Raw genomic sequence first — 12,883 nt, 5'->3', positions numbered from 1 at the left:
CTGATGGGGATGCATACTGACCCTCAAACAGTAGTAAGGATGTCAAGTCAAGTCACTTTTATTGTCATTTCAACCATAACTGCTGGTACAGTACATAGTAAAAATGAGACAACGTTTTTCAGGACCATGGTGTTACATGACACAGTACAAAAACTAGACTGAACTATGTAAAAAAAAACAACACAGAGAAAGCTACACTAGACTACAGACCAACACAGAGTGCACAAAAACCGTGCAGGCATTACAATAAATAATAAACAGGACAATAGGGCAAGGTGTCAGTCCAGGCTTCGGGTATTGAGGAGTCTGATAGCTTGGGGGAAGAAACTGTTACATAGTCTGGTCGTGAGAGCCCGAATGCTTCGGAGCCTTTTCCCAGACGGCAGGAGGGAGACGAGATTGTATGAGGGGTGCATGGGGTCCTTCATAATGCTGTTTCCTTTGCGGATGCAGCATGTAGTGTAAATGTCCGTGATGGCGGGAAGAGAGACCCCGATGATCTTCTCAGCTGACCTCACTATCCGCTGCAGGGTCTTGCGATCTGAGATGGTGCAATTTCCAAACCAGGCAGTGATGCAGTTGCTCAGGATGCTCTCAATACAACCGCTGTAGAATGTGATGAGGATGGGGGTGGGGGGGGGGGGGGTGGGAGATGGACTTTCCTCGGCCTTCGCAGGAAGTAGAGATGCTGCTGGGCTTTCTTTGCAATGGAGCTGGTGTTGAGGGACCAGGTGAGATTCTCCATCAGGTGAACACCAAGAAATTTGGTGCTCTTAATGATCTCTTTGATTTTGTTCACATTCAGAGACAGGTTGTTGGCTCTGCACCAGTCCGTTAGCCGCTGCACCTCCTCTCTGTAAACTGACTCATCGTTCTTGCTGATGAGACCCACCACGGTCGTGTCATCGGCGAACTTGATGATATGGTCCGAGCTGTGTGTTTCAGTACAATCGTGGGCCAGCAGAGTGAACAGCAGTGGAGTGAGCACACAGCCCTGGGGAGCCCCCGTGCTCAGTGTGATGGTGTTGGAGATGCTGCTCCCGATCCGGACTGACTGAGGTCTCCCAGTCAGGAAGTGGATGTGGCCTACAAATTACACTGGAAAATAGAACATGCATGCCAAAAGTGCAATGTTACAATCGTCATGGCGATCTTCAATATACAGGTAGATTGTGAATATCAGGTTGTTGCTATATTACAGGAGGGGGAATTTCTAGAGAGCCTATGAGATGACATTTTAGAGCAACTTGTGCTTGAGCCCACTAGAGGATCAGCGGTTCTGGACTGGGTGTTGTGCAATGAGCCAGGATTGATTAGAGAGCTTCAGGTAAAAGAATCCTTAGGGGCAAGTGATCATAATATGATGGAATTCACTCTGAATTAGTATTTGAGAAGGAAAAACTGAAGTCAGATATATCAGTATTACAGTGGAGTAAAGGGAATTACAGAGGCATGAGAGAAGAGTTGGCCAGATTGATTGGTAAAGAATACTGGCTGAATTGATGGAAGAATAGCAATGGTTTGAATTTCTGGAAGCAATTCAGAGAGCACAGGATATGTACACCCCAAAGAGGAAGAAGTATTCTAAAAGAAGGATGACACAACCGTGGTTAACAAGAAAAGTCAAAGTCAACATAAAAGCCAAAGTGAGGCCATAAAATAGAGCAAAAATTAGTGGGAAGTTAGAGGTTTGGGAAGTTTTTAAAAACCAACAGAAGGCAACTAAAAAGTCATTAAGAAGGTAAAGTTGGAGTAAAAAAGTAAGCTAGCCAATAATACTAAAGAGGATACCAAAAGTTTCTTCAGATACAAAAAGTGTAAAAGAGAAGTGAGAGTGGATGTGGGACCACTGGAAAACAAAGCTGGAGAAGTAGTAATGGGGGCAATGAAATGGGGGATAAACTGAATAAGTATTTCGCATCAGTCTTCACTGTAGAAGATACTAACAGTATGGTGGAGGTTCATGGCATCAGAGGGCATGAAGTGTGTAAAGTTACCATGCAAGAGAGAATGTTCCTGGGTAACTGAAAGATCTGAAAGTAGTTAAGTCACCTGGACCAGATGGTGCACACGCTAGGCTTCTGAAAGAGGTAGTGGGTGGCTGACAATATCATGGAGACATTAGTAATGATCTTTCAAGAATTATGAGATTCTGGGATGGTTCCTGAAGACTGGAAAATTGCAAATGTCCCTGCACTCTTCAGGAAGGGAGAGAGGCAGAAGAAAGGAGACTATAGGCCAGTTAGTCTGACCTCAGTGGTTGGGAAGATGTTGGAGTCGATTATTAAGGATGAGGTATCAGGGTACTTGGAGGCACATGATAAAATAAGCCAAAGTTAGCATGGTTTCCTCAAGGGAAAATCTTGCCTGACAAGTCTGTTGGAATTCTTTGAAAAAATAACAAGCAGAATAGACAAAGGAGGATCGGTTGATATTGTGTACTTGGATTTTCAGAAGGCCTTTGACAAGTTGTCACACATGAGTCTGCTTAACAAGCTATGAGCGCATGGTTTTACAGGCAAGATTTTAGCATGGATAGAGCAGTGGCTGATTGGCAGGAGGCAAAGAGTGGGAATAAAAGGAGCCTTTTCTGGTTGGCTGCTGGTGATCAGTGGAGTTCCACAGGGGTCTGTGTTGGGACTATTTCTTTTTACATTATATGAAAATGATTTGGACAATGGAATTGATGGCTTTGTTTCAAAGTTTGTAGACAATATGAAGATAGGTAGGGGCAAGTAGGGTTGAGAAAGTAGAGAAGCTACAGAAGGACTTAGATGGATTAGGAGAATGGGCGACGAAATGGCAGATGGAATACCGTATAGGGATGTGTATGGTCATGCACTTTGGTAGAAGAAATGAAAGGGTAAACTATTTTCCAATTGGAGAGAAAATACAAAAAAAAACTGAGGTGCAAAGGGACTTGGGAGTCCCTGTGCAGGATTCCCTAAAGGTTAGTTTGCAGGTTGAGTCTGTGGTGAGGAAGGCAAATGCAATGTTAGCATTCATTTCAAGAGGACTAGAATATAAAAGCAAGAATATAATGTTGAGACTTTATAAAGCAATGGTGAGGATGCACTTGGAGTGTTGTGAGCAGTTTTGGGCCCCATGAAAATGACCCCAGGATTGAATTTCTTGTCATATGGATCTGGGTCTGATTCACTGGAATTCAGAAGAATGAGGGGTGACCTCATTGAATCCTATCAAATGGTGAAAGGCCTTGACAGAGTGGATGTAGAGAGGATGTTTCCTATGGTGGGAGAGTCTAAGACCAGGGGACACATCCTCAGAATAGAGGGTGACCTTTTTTAGAACAGAGATAAGAAGAAATTTCTTTAGCCTGAGACTGGTAAATCTGTGGAATTCTTTGCCAGAGACAGTTGTGGAAGCCAAGTTTTTATGTATATTTAAGACAGAGGTTGATAGATTCTTGATTGGAGCTTGATGGCATGAAGGATACTGGAAGAAGGCAGGAGATAAGAACTGAGAGGAAAATTAGATCAACCGTAATGAAATGGCAGACTCAATGGGTCAAATGGCTTAATTCTGCTTCTATATCTTATGATTGATGAGAGGATGGCCCAACTTAGGGTTTTATCTCTGGAGTGAATGAGGCTGAGGGGAGACTTGAAAGCGGTTTTAAATTTTGGGAGGCATAGATATGGTAGATGGTCAATATCTTTTGCCCAGTGTAGAATCTTATCAGATTCCTCCTTCTCCTGCACTATATCTTTCCTACCCACCTGGCTTCACCTATCACTTTCTAGCTATCCACTTCCTCCACCCCACACCTTTTTATTCTGGCATCTTCCCCCTTCCTTTCTGGTCCCAAAGAAGGTTTCAGCTCAAAATATCAACTGTTTATTCATTTCCATAGATACTGGCTGACCCACCGAGTTCCCCCAGCATTTTCTGTGTGCTGCTCTGGATTTCCAGCATCTGCAGAATTTCTTGTGTTTATGATTTGCACTTACTGCCAAGGAAGGTATGAAAACTGGAATATTGTCACACAGATAGAAAGCTAAAAAAAATGGTCACAAACCTTCAGTATAAAATCTACATTGATAAATAAAATCTGGAAAAGGTGAAAAGACTATAGAATTACCTGTTCCAAACATATTCTATGGCTAACAAATAGGCGGGTGCTGATCCTAACTCAGATGCCATTATATTACATGAATTTATACATCTAACTAGGAATGGACTGCAAAATTGCTGTAAACTTAAAGCAATAATTCTATCTCCTTTACCATAGCATTGGAGAGAGATAGGAACAGACAAGTTAGAAAAGTGTTTAATTGGAGTAAGGGGAATTATGAGGCTAACAGGCAGGAAATTGGAAGCAGATGTTCTCAGGGAAAAGTACAGAAGAAATGTGGAAAATGTACAGGGGCTATTTGTGTGGAGTTCTACATAGATAAGTTCCAATAAGACAGGGAAGTTATGGTAGGGTGCAGGAACCGTGGTGTACAAAGGCTGTAATAAATCTAGTCAAGAAGAAAAGAAAAGCTTAAAACAGGTTCAGAGAGCTAGGTAATGTTAGAGATCTTGAAGATTATAAGACTAACAGGAAGGAGTTTAAGAAGGAAATTAGGAGAGCCAGAAGGGACCATGAGAAGGCCTTAGCAGGCAGGATTAAGGAAAACCCCAAGGCGTCCTACAGTTATGTAAAGAGCAAGAGGATAAGACGTGAAAGAATAGAACCTATCAAGTGTGACAGTGGGAAAGTGTGTATGAAACCGAAGGAAATAGCAGAGGTACTTAATGAATACTTTACTTCAGTATTCACTATAGAAAAGGATCTTGGTGATTGTAGTGATGACTTGCAGCAGACTGAAAAGCTTGAGCATGTAGATATTAGGAAAGAGGATGTGCTGGAGCTTTTGGGAAGCATCAAGTTGGATAAGTTGCCGGGACCAGTTGAGATGTACCGCAGACTACTGTGGGAGGTGAGGGAGGAGATTGCTGAGCCTCTGGCGATGATCTTTGCATCATCAATGGGGACGGGAGAGGTACCGGAGGATTAGAAGGTTGTGAATGTTCCTTTATTCAAGAAAGGGAGTAGAGATAGCCCAGGAAATCATAGACCAGTGAGTCTTACTTCAGTGGTTGGTAAGTTGATGGAGAAGATCCTGAGAGGCAGGATTTATGAACATTTGGAGAGGTATAATATGATTAGGAGTAGTCAGCATGGCTTTGTAAAGGGCAGGTCGTGCCTTACGATCCTGATTGAATTTTTTGAGGATGTGACTAAACACATTGATGAAGGAAGTGCAGTAGATGTAGTGTATATGGATTTCAGCAAGGCATTTGATAAGGTACCCCATGCAAGGCTTATTGAGAAAGTAAGGAGGCATGGGATCCAAGGGGACATTGCTTTGTGGATCCAGAACTGGCTTGCCCACAGAAGGCAAAGAGTAGTTGTAGATGGGTCATATTCTGCATGGAGGTCGGTCACCAGTGGTGTGCCTCAGGGATCTGTCCTGGGACCCTTACTCTTCATGATTGCATGGAATGGGCTGCCGGCAACGGTGGTGGATGCGGATTCGATGGGGTCTTTTAAGAGACTTTTGGATAGGAACATGGAGCTTAGAAAAATAGAGGGCTATGGGTAAGCCTAGTAATTTCTAAGGTTGGGACATGTTCAACACAACTTTGTGGGCCGAAGGGCCTGTATTGTGCTGTAGGTTTTCTACGTTTCTAATATGGCTTTATGGGTGAATGGAACAGCATGTCCTGTGCTGTGTTGGTTGTTAATACAAACAACACATTTCACTGTATGTTTCAACGTGTCTATAAAAGCAAGTAAACATTGTGTAAAACTATCCATATGAAATAAATAATAGAAGAATGGGGAAATCATGAAGGACTAAATTATGATTATCCATACGCTGTATATTTTAAATATTTGGAGTTCCATGTAAGATGGTAAATACAATTAAAAAGAAAGATGAAAACACTATTAAGGAGCCTGTACAGAATGAGTTAAATGTCACACATCGGGCTTGGTAATTGACTCCTATATAATGATGCTAATGTCCCCAGCTACGTGACATGGGTGAAAGAGAACAGAGAGTAGCTGTAGATCTCGTCAAGTAGCTCCAAGTGCTTAGATATGAGGAATATTTCACCACAGTATGTAATTCATTTGGTAATTGGTTTATTATTATCACATGTACCAAGATGCAACAAAAATCGTTTTGTTTGCATGTCATCCAGACAGACAGATCATTTCATACTTAAGTACAATGAGGTAGTAACATAATCAGAATATGGTGTTCTATTTACAGGTAAGGTGTACAGCATGTAGTCAAATAAGGTGCGAGGGTCATGCTAAGGTAAATTGGAAGTGCAAGACTTTATCTTTTTCACTCTTTTTTAATTAGCTTCTGGAGTTACAAAACATAACAGGTACAGTTGTGGATGCACCATAGAGTCTCCTGTAAAACATACAAAATGCTTTGCTGTAATTTATCAAGCATTATTCATACATAATGCACTATATCAACTGCAAGATTTCTTTTAGAATTAACTGCTTGTCTGAGTTGTTTTCCGCAGATAAGGAGGTAAGTGCCAGTTTTAAAGGGCCCTACTGGATTGTTCCACTGGATACCAAATGTCTTCAGGTGGTTCAAATTTGAGAGATGTTGTCTGATTAAAAGCTTCTAGTGATCGGAAGATTTCTCAACCATTGTGGCATCAAGTGGAAATGAAATGGGACTAGTTAATTCTGAAGGTATAAAAGGAGGCACACAGCAGTATTTGATGTTAATCAGAGGTGGAATGCTAATGGATTAGTTGACAATTATAGAAATGTCCACTGATACACCCCGCATTCTTTTCATTACTTCTTGAAACTGCACTGCGGTTCACGACTTTACTAATTTTCTTAACATGACATCATTCCTTGAGCATATGATTCCAGGGGTAAAAATAACAGCTGTTGGAACTAACTTCTGAGAATAATATTCCATATAGATTTACTTCGTCCCTTGAAATGTGCCAGCGTCAAGTTGGATACCATTAGTGCCTGGAATCTTACTTTTATGACAACTTGAATACAGTAATCAAGGAACTAATTTGTAATTTAATAATGTTTTGTCAAATCTGGCAAAAACTGAGTGGAACATACTGAGATCTCCTTTTCTGAGTCTACTGCAGCCCAACTGGCTATCCCTATAAGAACCAGCAGGAGGCTGCTACAGAAAAACTGTTTACTTTTCCTTCTTGTGTTAATGAGAAGTCAAGAAGCAGGGGAATGCTTGGTCTGCAGTGGCAGTAATACTACACTCTGGCCCACACTGATTCACTTTCTGTCGCAGCCCCATTCTCCGACTTTCTCCAAGTAACCTTTGATGCCCCTATCTGTGATTAGACTCATTGGAAATCTCCGATACACCAATCCGTGAGTCGCATTTAGACACTCAAGCAATGTGAATCATGGATGAGGTCTGAAGTCCAATTGCAGGCGTGCCACACCAACTTCAGCCTCTGGGGAAAACTATTTTCCCATTCTTTGTTTTGCAATGGAGTGGCAGATTAAAAATAATGGAATTGACTGAGGGTGGTGAATTTGTGAAGTTTGTTACCATAGGCAGCTGTGGAGGTCAGGTCATTGGGAGTATTTAAGGCAGAGATTGATGGGCTCTTGATTTACGTAAGTTGCAGGGAGAAGGCCGGGGAGGGAAAATAAGGATCAGCCATGACTGAATGGCAGACCAGGCTCAATGGGCCAAATGGCCTAATTCTTATGATATTATGGAAATCCATTTGCCATTCCTCAGCCCACTTTGTTGACAGATTAAGATGCCCCTGTACATCTCCTAATTTGTGTCAATTGCAAACTTGCAGTTAAAGTCATGTGCATTCACATCCAAACTGTTTATATGAATAAGAAATAACAAAGCCAACTCCTGAAGCACACCACTAGTCACTAGTCTCTATTCTGAGAAACAACCTTCAATCATCATCCTCTGCTTCCTACCACCAAGCCAATTTTGAATCCTCTAAGTAGCTCTGCCCAGATTCCATAGGACCTAACCTTCCAGACAAGCCTATGAAGTGGGATCTTGTCAAAGGCATTTGGAAAGTCCAGATAGACTACATCCACTGCCCTACCCTCATCTACCTTTTTAGTTGCCTCTTCAAAAAACTCTTAAGCGTTTAATCGAGCACAACTTCCCATGCTTAAAGCCATGCTGACTCCTCCTCATCAGACTCTGCCTTTCCAAAAGCTGGTAGACCCTGTTCCTCAGAATTCCCTCCAGAAATTTCCACACATCAGGCTGACTGGCTTGTTGCTGCTACTTTTTTAAACAATGCAACACATTAGCCCCCTTCCAGTCTTCAGGAAGTTCATCAGTGGTTAACAATGAAGTAAGTATCCCTGTAAGGGCCTCCTCAACTTCTATAGCCTCCAACAAAGTTGGAGCACCTACTCCATCAGGCCCTGAGATTTATCCACCTTAATGTGCTTTGGTATTCACCTCAATGTGCTGTAGTGTGCTTAATGCTTTGCAGCTTAACAATTTATGTAGTTATGATGAACTGCAATGGCAAGAAATAGAAACTTAAATGAGCATGGCTTTTCTTGAGACACTTGGATATAAATATTCCCCAAATCAATGCATTATCACAACACTAGACTTCATTGTTTGACCTTACGTTTTTCAAACAATTGTTTTAATTGCCAACTCAAGGGGAGAACATACAAACTCCTTACAGACGTTCGAAATTGAACTCCAAATTCCAGAACACCTGAGCTATAATAGTGTTGTGCTAACAACTGCGCTATCTATATTTGATACAAATGAGTGATTTCAATGGCTTCCATAGATGTACAGAGTGATGTCTACAATGCTGAATAAAATACCTGAGGAGCTACAAGCAATCCCTGGAATTTCATGTTCACATCACCTTGTTCCTGTTATTCTTGTTCTGTTCCAGATTGTCAACTCTCTTCATTGATTCTTTAAAATAGAAATTAAATCAACCTGAATCTATTAATCTCTAAAATTACTCCTGATTGTCATCAAAGATAAATTCCCAAAAGCCTGAATAGTCATAACTTCTGAGATACTTTTTGAAGAAATCTGAGATAATATTCCCCACATGTGAGTTATTCTTAAATATAATTTATAGAGACAGATTTGCCAAGGCTAAAATGCATGATAATTAACAAATACATTTTGACCATTTTTCATAATTCCAAATTGTTTAATGTTATTTCCTGTACACAAGTGTAAAGAATTAAATAATTGTTACTCTGTATCCAATGCAGCACAAAAAACATGCAAAAGATAAATAACACAATCATAATAAAAGCACACAATAAATATAAATACTTAAGATAACTTATAATCATAGGTTGACAAAGTGATACGTGGCTGTACGTAAGGGACTGAGAGAAAATGATAAACTAAGGGTGGAGTTTGTGTGTAGAGGTGTTGATCAGCCTTACTGCTTGGGGAAAGTAACTGTTTTTGATTCTGGTGGTCCTAGCATGGATGGTACATAGCATCCTCCCTGATGGGAGTGGTATTAAACAAGGAACATCTCTTAAAGAGTAGAATCTGCAGATGTCAAGTATCTGAAATAAAAAGAGAAAACTACACAGCAATTAAGGCAGCATCTGTAGAGAGAGAAACTGGGGCTTCAGACTGATGGCTTTTCATCTGCATATTATATTCACTAACAATGATTCTTTTCCTCTTACAGATGCTGTTTAACCTGTTGTTGTTACACCGGATTGCAGCACCTGCAGTCCTTTGTGTCTCGGCTATTCTTCAGAGCCAAGAAGGCTGAATGGGGGCCTGACAGAGGTATGTAATTTCATGAGGGGCATAGGGAGGACAGGTAGTGCAAAAACCCTGGCTGAGGAAATTTAGAGATAATAATTGCTTTCCACTCCGAGGGTGGTTGAGGGAAACACTCTCACAATATGTAAGTACTATTAGACGAACAGTTGAAAATCCATGTCTTAGAAGGATGAAGGCAAATTGCTAAGGAATCAGATTAGGATAGAGATGGCTGGTATGGACATTTTACACCAAAAGACCCATTTCTGTGTTATGTATGTTCATAATGTAATCCTTCCACTGTTTGTACTGTGAGAGGAGGTGGGTTCAGCAGCTACAAATACAGTGTTTAAGAATATTTAGGCAGGCACATTGACAGGAGAGGATTAGAAATATATGGTCAAACACAGGTAAATGGGACAAACTTAAACAGGCACTTTGGTCAACATGAACGAGTTGATCCAAGGGGCCCTTTTCTGTGCTGTATAATGATATGAACCTATTTCACAGAGGAAAGTGGCTGTGGTGTTTGAGGATTATTATCCCAAACCTCAGGATTTTGCTGCAGGAATTCCTCAAGGCTGAACAGTAGACCCAATGCTTTTCCTTTCATCAAAAGACCAGAAGGTGAAAGTTTAATGATGACCTGTAAAGAAATTACAGAGATGCAGAAGAACAGTGAGTTGGGGGTGGGGTGGGGATATCAGGGATTTTAATCCCTAAATAGTGATTATGATAGTAAAAAGGAGCATCCAGCATCAAGACGTCCGCCATACAGGCCATGGTTCGTTGCTGATATGGGAAAGGAGACACAGGAGCCTTAGGTCCCACACCTCCAGGAGGGGAATAAGCAATCAATGTTTCAGGTAGAGGCTCTTCATCAGGACCTGATCATAAGATCTGATGAAGGGTCTCAGCCTGAATCATCGACTGTTTATTCTCTTCCATAGTTACTACCTGACTTGGTGAGTTCCTCCAGCATTTTGTGTACATTCAATTAGATTAAACAGAACACTAACTGTCTTTAATTATTTTGACAGGACATAAAAATATTGTCAAAAAAAGTCATTGTTCAGATTATCCAGGTAACAGATCTCAACTGGTAACATTTACTGAGTCCAAATGAAGGGTCTCAAACTGGAATGTCAACTCTCCATGTCCTCCCAGAACCCACCTAACCCGATGAGTTCCTCCAGCAGTTTGTTGTTGCTGCAGATTCCAACATCTGCATTCTCTTGTGCCCCCAGTGCATTATTGCTGTACTTTGTGTTTCTCCCATCCTTCTTCCCAACATCTGCAATAACAGAGTATTAATTTCGCTCTGTTTCGACTTCGAGTAGCAGTGGGTAATAAACTTCAATTCAGTAAACAGCCATTTCAGATTGCCCAGCAGAGGGTGCTAACTATTAAGCTCAGATACTTTAGCTTCACACATAATCGAGAACAGACATGGCTCCAGAATTATTGAAGAAAGGCAAACAGTTGCCAAAACAGATCCCCCCTCCAAGCCCCATCTCATGATATGCTACTCTGAACCTAAAGTTCTCTAGTTACATAGATCTACCTGCTCATTCACCTATCTGTGCTTGGGGGGAAAATTTCCCTTACTTACTTTTGTTGTCAGAGGTGCAATGCTGAAGTATTTGGGTAAATTACCTGTTCACCAGTTGAAATTAATTCAATTAAGCGAACAATACAGCAGTCTCTGTATATGGATGTGAAGTCCTAGTCTGAACTAGGAGCATTATTGACATTGGAAGTCCTGAGGAAGTGAAATGTACTTTATAAATGATAAAGCAGAATGGACCAATCCCCAAATAGTAGCTAGCAGAGCAAATTGCTATTTTGTTGTGCAATTTCTGATATAATTACAAGATGTCATATGGCCCATTATATTTGCATTTGTGTGTGGGAAGGGAATAATATTAAGTGCCACCTAACATCCATAAATACTTTCCAAGTGGTCTTGGTATGCTGTCGCCATTCTATCAAATATAACAACACAGACCTAGGTTCCTGTATCAGAAACGTTAATTCTGTTTCTCTTTCTATGGATACTACCAGACCTGCTGAGTGTTCCAAAGTTTCAATTTTATTTCAATCTTTAAAAATTTCCATATAAATGGGCTACAGTCAGATAAGAATGTTGAATTGCTTACATCCTTCGTATACATGAGGAGTAAAAATCTTTACGTTACGTCTCCGTCTAAATGTGCAGTGTACAGTTTATAGTAATTTATAATAAATAGTATGTACAACAGGACAGTCAGTAGAACATACAAATACAATTGTATCAGCATGAATTAATCAGTCTGATGGCCAGGTGGAAGAAGCTGTCCGGGAGCCTGTTGGTCCTGAGTTTTATGCTGCGGTACCATTTCCCAGATGTCAGCAGCTAGAACAGTTTGTGGTTGGGGTGACTCGGGTGCCCAATGATCCAATGGGCCCTTTTTACACACCTGTCTTCATAAATGTCCTGAATAGTAGGAAGTTCACATCTACAGATGCACTGGGCTGTCCACACCACTCTGCAGAGTCCTGTGACTGAGTGGAGGTTATAGTAGATGCGTTGGTAATCATTTAGCAAAATTCTCTAGACTCTGGGCAGGTCCCAGCAGATTGGAAGACAGAAAATGTCATGCCACTTTTTAGAAAAGGATGTAGGTAAAAGACGGGCAACTATAGGCCAGTTAGCTTAACATCTGTAGTCGGGAAGATGCTTAAAGCTGTCATTAAGGAAGAAATAGTGAAACATTTAAAAAGGAGGGGTTCCATTAGACAAACGCAGCATGGATTCAGAAAGGGCAGATCTTGTTTGATAAACTACTTGAGTTTTTTGAGGACATAATGAGTGCAGTGGATAGAGGGGAACAGGTGGATGTCGTATACTTGGATTTCCAGAAGACGTTCGATAAGGTGCTGCCCAAGAGAGTTATAAATAAAATATGGATGCATGGAGTCAGAGGAATGTGTTGGCATGGATAGTGGATTGGTTAACCAACAGAAGGCAGAGAATTGGTATAAATCGGTGTTTCTCCAGTTGACAGTCAGTGGTGAGTGGGGTGCTGCAGGGGTTGGTGTTAGGCCCA

The 12,883-nt window shown here is 41.1% G+C and overlaps 1 long non-coding RNA gene across 1 annotated transcript in view; it reads left to right on the top strand.

Moving 5' to 3' along the window:
• Positions 1 to 12,883, top strand: part of LOC140732226 (uncharacterized) — an 86,916-nt gene that overhangs the window by 28,355 nt on the left and 45,678 nt on the right. The window contains exon 3 of the long non-coding RNA XR_012100023.1: positions 9,715 to 9,818. This is a non-coding gene — a long non-coding RNA (uncharacterized lncRNA). The remainder of the gene's footprint in view (positions 1 to 9,714; positions 9,819 to 12,883) is intronic.

This window comes from Hemitrygon akajei, chromosome 8, assembly GCF_048418815.1.
Source record: "Hemitrygon akajei chromosome 8, sHemAka1.3, whole genome shotgun sequence".
Taxonomy (NCBI): Eukaryota; Metazoa; Chordata; class Chondrichthyes; order Myliobatiformes; family Dasyatidae; genus Hemitrygon; species Hemitrygon akajei.
The sequence above is the reverse complement of the archived record's forward strand: the minus strand, read 5'-3'. Positions and strand labels throughout refer to the sequence as shown.